Source organism: Bolinopsis microptera, chromosome 5 (genome assembly GCF_026151205.1).
Source record: "Bolinopsis microptera isolate Bmic1 chromosome 5, MBARI_Bmic_1.0, whole genome shotgun sequence".
Classification (NCBI taxonomy): domain Eukaryota; kingdom Metazoa; phylum Ctenophora; class Tentaculata; order Lobata; family Bolinopsidae; genus Bolinopsis; species Bolinopsis microptera.
Genome location: NC_087076.1, coordinates 5,895,649 through 5,903,056, shown reverse-complemented (window position 1 = coordinate 5,903,056; position 7,408 = coordinate 5,895,649). Strand labels below are relative to the sequence as shown.

The 7,408-nt window shown below is 38.8% G+C and overlaps 1 long non-coding RNA gene across 1 annotated transcript; it reads left to right on the top strand.

The window, feature by feature from the left end:
* The first annotated feature begins 1,795 nt into the window (after positions 1-1,795).
* On the top strand, positions 1,796-6,352 carry LOC134815815 (uncharacterized). Its single transcript, XR_010160302.1, has 4 exons — positions 1,796-1,957; positions 2,104-2,191; positions 2,289-2,406; positions 6,035-6,352. It is a non-coding gene; the product is annotated as an uncharacterized LOC134815815 (long non-coding RNA).
* Positions 6,353-7,408: the final 1,056 nt, after the last annotated feature.

Below are 7,408 nucleotides of genomic sequence, written 5' to 3'. Positions count from 1 at the left end.
TTGTTGGTCTGGGGATGTGCTCCAACTTCTTTCTTTGTGTTACAAGATAATCACACATTAGCGGGTCTTTAACATCTGCTGACAGTTTACAAGCTACCATGAACGTACTGTTCACTAAGAACACTGACTGGATGGACCTTGGCAAAGAGCCAAAGACTTGGATCCAGCTTTTTGGGAGTGACAATTTGTCCACAACTAAAAATTGACCAAATATGGGCATGGCTGCACCCCGAGCACTGGCATGGCTGCAGGTGGTCGGGACCCCCTCAAACGTTTGTTCACAGGTTCTAGTTAGTTGGTCAACTGCTATCCCTGAAACAAATTCAAAACAATTTCAAAACAAAAGGCTATTTTCCTTTTGGTTAGTAGTTATATATGCAGAGATGGGAGTACAATATTATATTGACTACCTCGCTTACTTGTTTAGCTCTATCTGGTCCCCTGCTACACGACAAGTAAACAGGGATCGGCCAGTTAGAGGCGGTCCGAGCTTTCAGCTTTAGGGTCTGCCCACACTACGCCTCTATTCCCCGAATTTCTGCCCACACTACGCCATGTGGCGACGGGCCACATGGCGTTTACTGGGCCGCGCTCAGCCTGTCATTCCGCCTAATCTCTATTAAAAGCCTGGGGTCCTCAGGTAACATGGCGTGGGTCATGGCGTGGGTCAAAATGCACAGGAAAATCCACGCCAATTATAGTGGCGCAGTGTGTTTAGGTTAATCGGGCCATGTGGCATCTATATTACCGTACCCGAGAGTTTCCACGCCAACTGGCGGGAGCTCTAAACACACTGCGCCTTACCTGGGGACCTCAGGCTATTATGTTCATAAACATAGAGATTCGGCGGAATGACAGGCTGAGCGCGGCCCAGTAAACTGTGCATTTTGACCTACGTCATGATGATGACCCACGCCATGTGGCCCGTCGCCACATGGCGTAGTGTGGGCAGAAATTCGGGGAATAGAGGCGTAGTGTGGGCAGACCCTTACAAATATAAGTAATACAAACAGTTTGCTTAGCGGGAGCTTTCAAGTGTAAATCATTTTCAGATAAAACAACGATCCGAAGGGTTAATATATAATATATATATAAAGGACCAGTTAACTCAAAAAAAAGTTATCCTCATATATTTGACAGATTGTGACAAATAGCAAACTGAGCAACGAGTCAAAATTCCTAAATCTCTAACTGCTCTCTAACGCGTGTAAATCCCTGCAGTTTCTTTTCGTTTAAATCGTAAATTCGCGCGCAAAAATTACACCGGCGCGCCTTCCATTTATGATGAATTAGACGCATACATTATTAGCAGCGAGTGTGTCAAACGGACGGTCACTCGCGCCGCGCGCAATGCAACAACGACTAATTGCAAATTATATTTCATTATCAATTTAAACTTTAGTTTTCCAAATTTGGCAATAATTGTCATTCAAATATACAAGTGGTCATTTCATAAACGATTAAATTTTTTTATTTAATGGATCCACTGTTCGTAATTAATGATTGACGGTAGTTTATTTTATTTGCTCATGACAAATACAAAATATGCCGTTCAGTGTTGATAATTATGGTATTGGTATGATTAATATATAAGTATAATTTTTACGCTACACTAGTATATAGTATGCTTAATAGAGTTTTGGTCATTAACATTGATTGGAGAAAAAAAAATTGAAATAAGACATTACATTAGAAATTTTTTTAAAAATGTTATGTAATTCTAGTCAAGTAGTCAAGCCGCGCATCCAAGCTTTATCCAAATTGCAAACTTTGTAAACGTTTGCGGAGTAAATATTTTCGTTTTGAGAATTAAAACTGAGTTTAAGGTTACTTGTTATTGAGTCATGCAATGCACGTAAGCTGGTATCTTTCATTGTTGAATTGTAATCGATTACCGCTGGCACTCGCTGACTTTAAAATGTTCAACCAACCCGCAAGTAGCAACCAGAGAATAGAGGTAAAACCTTTCGTCTAGACACTTGATGATATTTGTTGTAGCTATCTCGTTTGATAAGTGATAATAATGGGAATAATAATCTTTTATTCACCGAATAATTTTTGCAGTGAAGACAGGGTAACTACTCAATTATTATTTTTGTCCAGGTGAATTGATCTGAAAAACAATGCCGTCCAGAATGCAGCATTCCTAAAATATGGTTGCTAAAATATGGACTTATAATCTACGGCAGTGGTAAGGGCTCCTAATTTGCTTGAAACATGACCCGTTCAAATCAAAATAGAAGTCTGCTGTGTAATTATACTATATATCAATGATAAATATTTGTCAGAATGTGATGAAGAGTATAAGTGGAAATGTTTTCTTCTCAAGATGAACTACTATACATTCTGACGTTATGGGATAATAACACAACAGTCCTGTTCGCTCTCTCCGATCCCTTTTGCTAGGTGAGTTAGTTTGTAATCTAAGTACAGAGTATTAAATTGTGGGCAATTGTACTAGAAACTAGTCGAAAGCATTCAAAATGTAAAATCAGCTATAATATCCATGTAATCAAATTGAGGAAGCATAAGAGCGTTTACAAACATTTTTCTATATTTCAGTGGAAGTATGTAGTTTTTTAAAACCTAGATTATAATAATGCTCCTATTCTCCTAGTAACATGATCTTACATAATCAATATTATATGGTCCTGAAAGTTTAACAGGTTGTCTATTACCAGACCTAGGTATTTCTGGGATTTATGTGAAGACTGCCATGTTCCAAATCAAGAGGGATCGACAGTCTATCAAGATTAGGACATTTGTCGAATACTATGAATGAGGATTTTGAAACATTTAATCTCAGCTTGTTAATTCTAAGCCATTCATATAAAATCTTTATACTACTTCTACTACATTGTCAGACGAGCCTCAAGTGATATTATCAAAATATAGTGCACTGTCATCTGCAAATAAACAAGCAGTAGACTGTTCTGCTAATCTATTGTTACATGTAGTAAATGGACATACTTTACTCCCATCAGAAGCTGAGATCATATCATGAAATAAGTGTGACAATTGTTACTCGCGAGAGCGTACGCGTAGAAGGGCGTGGTCACATAACTCATCAACCTTAAGCGTGAGGACTTTGAAACCAGGTTCTACCCCCTAAATGTGATGATTCTGGTCATTTTCATACCCATTTTGCATTGATCTCCTTTCTCCAATCAGAAATTGAGATATGTGGGTTTATATATCGCGAAAGTGCCAAAAAAGGCGTGGTCAATTGCGCAAAACTGCCTCATATTCAGAAAGCCTCGTATTCAGAAAGTCTACCCAAGCCAAATTTGTTCCTTAGGGCCGTTCCAGGTCTCGAACCTCGGGGCGGAAGAATATTCTCAGATCCTTGATTATTCCTAAATCCAAACTGATGGTTGGTGAGCAGGAGAGTTAGAATTAACCCAAATATCAGGGACACGAATGACTACTCCAGGATTTAAGAAACTAAACTTTCAACACTGAAAACATTCAGATTCTTGCCAAATATATTTCGATTGTAGTCATCTCCAGTGACATTGAACCTAAAAAATGTTAAAAGGTTAGTGAAACTCGAGCCGTTACAAAATTAAGAATCCGAAAAAGGTAAAAAGATCATATTAAGGTTTATGGAATATAGGTAATCCAAAGGGATTGACAGTATTAAGGCCAAAAGGTCTAAGAGAATTAAGCAAATGTATGTAGTTATTTTCTTTTACTTCAAGTGTACTGGGACTGCAATTCTCTAAAATAAAAGTTATAAAAGTTTCATTAAAATCTGTATGTATAATGTACTCCTAAACCGTAGTCAATCAAGTGAACTCCTAGGCTATACTCATCACTAGTAATATCAAATGCTCTACCATCAATGATTTCATAAAATTTGGACCAGTGTCCGTCCATCCTTTTATGCAAGCTATCAATAGTCCTACCCACATAGTTTTTCTTACAAATCGAACACTGTACAAGATAGATGATGTTATAGGTAGTAGTAAACCCGCGATGGGGTGGCATGTGCCTCAATAAAAATATTACAATAATTTATTATTATATCAATGTATCATTAAATATTTCAAAAATATCAATAACGTATGGTTGATCCTTCACACTTGGTAAAATATATAAAAATAAAGTTAATCTACACTAAAGAATAAATAATCTATATTATATAAATCAACAATATTAACTCCCCATCTTCATGTAGTCATTTATCAAAGCGGTAGAAATCCAAGTAATTTTAGTACGCGGTGCGCAAGGAATTTCGTTTTTTTTTTAAATGTGTAGGCAAGATAAGCCTAAGTGTGGCAGTGAAAATTGAAAAATAAGTTGCAGAATAAATTGCAGTGACTGACTGTCAAATGCATTATCGCAGTTCATTTATTTGACTGCACAGTGCACTAACGTTTAGGATTCTTACAGCTGTTATATTTTGCTAATATTTTGTTTAAAAGTTGTAAAGGACAAAGTTCTTGTCCGTCCACGAAAGGTTTTCTAGGTCAAGTTTTTGTTTGTCCAGTAAGTAACGTACAATGTTGTCCTTGTATGAATTAATAAACTTATCTTGTAACTTAGGTACGTTGAAGGGAAGGATTTTGTTTATTTCGTTTATCGTGTTGTTATATAATCGTGGTCCTACGTTAGAGATGCTATAATCGGTGATCCGTAATCTGTTGAACTTAATTTCAAAATACTTTGGATTTCTCCTTTCCGTTTGTCTAAGCGGTGATTTTTCAAATATACTACAGATACTCGATGGTGCTACTCCCATATAAACCTTGTGCATCAAAGTTAGACAGCTTTTAGCAATGAGATTAGGAAGAGCCAAAATTCCTATTTTGTTGAAGATGGATTTTGTGTGAGATGGTAGTTTACGTTTTTCTTGGTCGTAAAAATAGTTATGATATTCTGAATCAGTGGCGCGAATAGCTTTCTTTTGAGCAGAGAATAAAGACTGAATGGAATTTAAAGATTTAGTACCCCAAACAGTAGCGCAGTAATACAGGTGAGATTGAATTAAACTATTGTATAGCATTTTTTTAGCTTTATTCGGAATGGAACTTTTAAGTTTCATCATTACGCCTGCATTTCTGGATATTTTAGTCTTTAACTGTTTAATGTGCTGGCTCCAGCTAAGTTTTGAGTCAATAATGACACCTAAAAATCGTTCATGTTCACTTTTCACTAGTCGCTGTCCTTCTATACTAATATTCTTGCAACAACCAGGGGCTGATTTGATCTTTTTGCCATTTGATGTGATGGAGTCCTTACTCATGATCATTTTACAACACTTGCAGTTTCTTCTGTGACAGGGTTCAGTTTTACCATGTTTAGCACCTAAGGCAAGCTGTTTAGATGTAACGAGGCGAGATCTAAGCGTAGATCCCGTTTTCTTCACAAACTGAAACAGTTTTTTCCTTTCGGTGCTGTGGTGGAGTTTGTGGCTTGCTGACTCTCACTTTCACTAAAACTACGAGTTCGTCTCAAGTGACCTTCGTATTTCTGGACAACATTCACCAAGTCATTGTCACTTCCATAACTGGTTGGTGAGCAGTTTATTTGTTTCAATGTTCTCGGTAAGCTGTTGGTTAACAAAGTATTCTATACATTTCCCAAGTAAGGGGAGTATGGAATATGGATATTGGTCGATAAGTATTTGGATCATTAGGGTCCCCGTTCTACTCGCCATGTTCACTAAAAGTAACCAGTTTTTATGTACCTAGCTCGCACCATGCCATGGTCACTAAAAGTTACCAGTTTTGGTGTACTTTACTTGTCATTTTCACCCCAAAGTTACCTATTTGGTTACCAGTTTTAGTGTAGCTTACTCGCTAATTTCACCAGAAGTTACCAGTTTTGAGGTATCTCATTCGCCATATCTAACAAAATTTCCCAATTTTAATGTACTTTACTCGCCATGTTCACCAAAAGTTACCATTTTCCATGTACCTTACTCATCATGTTCACCAAAAATTGCCTGTTTGATGTTACTTGCTGATTTCACCACATTATGAAGTTCAGAAAGAAATATTATTCCTCAATTAACACTATATCTCACTAGGGTGGAGACGTGACTGTAGTAGTTATGATGCGGAACAAGGAACGAGACTACGAGAGGGAGAAGAGGAGGGCCCCGTTGATATGGTGAGCCTGAACCACATGACCCACCATGCCACTCTCTCCCTCGAAAGATGGTCACCAGTACTTTCCCAACCAGCCCGCCCCTCTGATAAGCAGCAGTGTGTGAGAGAACGGAGCGCCAGTACTCAGTCTGTGGAGGCCATGCACATTGCACATGGTCTGTGACGAAGAGGAACCTGTGACCAGGCAACCAGAACAACATGTTGCCCGGCAACCATAACAAAGACCCTCTGAACAACCTGCCCGGCCGCTTGGACAGAGCAGGTAACTGCCCTTGTTAAATAACACTTTTGCGGGTTTATATCAGGGGGGGGGGGGTACCAATGGCATAAAATGGCATAAAATGGCATACGTTTTATGGCATAAATGGAAATTTTTATCGAATGGAGGCTTAACCCAATTCCCAGCACTTAAATACAGCAAACACTTCGATGTCCCAATGTCCCAAATTCATGGAAATTGATGGATTTATCTTCTGAAACTAGCAAATTTCAAGATTTTCGTGTTGAAAAAAAATTTGTTTAGCCACACTTTGACAGAAAGGCTGGCGCGCGCGCACAATTTATAACTGCACACGCGTTCGCTTGGTTTATGAAGAGGATTTTGGAATATGTTTTGGTGGTGAAATAGGTAGTACCTGTCCTAAACCATCATAAAAATCAAGTTTCGACCTCTCAACCCACTCAAGCTATTCCCAGGGCCACGCCCATCCCAAAATAGCTGAAATCCAGGTAAAATCAAGATTGAAAATCTTTACCCCCGTATGCGATTTATGTTCCGGAGTAAGGTGGCCCATGTTTTAGTATAAAATGGGTACTGACTATCCCAAACCATCAAAAAAAACCAAGTTTACACCTCTCAAACCACTCAGGCCACTCCCAGGGGCCACGCCCATCCCAAAATAGCTGAAATCCAGGATTAAAAATCTTTACCCCCGTATGCGATTTATGTTCTGGGGTAGGTGGCCCATGTTTTAGTATAAAAATGGGTACTGCCTATCCCAAACCATCATAAAAACCAAGTTTCGGCCTCTCAAACCACTCAGGCCACGCCCATCCCAAAATAGCTGAAATCCAGGTCAAATCCCATACAAATCCTGTCTGAGAATCTTTACCCCCGCGCCGTATGCGATTTATGTTCCGGGGTAGGTGGCCCATATTTTAGTATAGAAATGGGCACTGCCTATCCCAAACCATCATAAAAACCAAGTTTCGACCTCTCAACCCACTCAGGCCACTCCCAGGGGCCACGCCCATCCCAAAATAATTGAAATCCAGGTAAAATCAAGATTGAA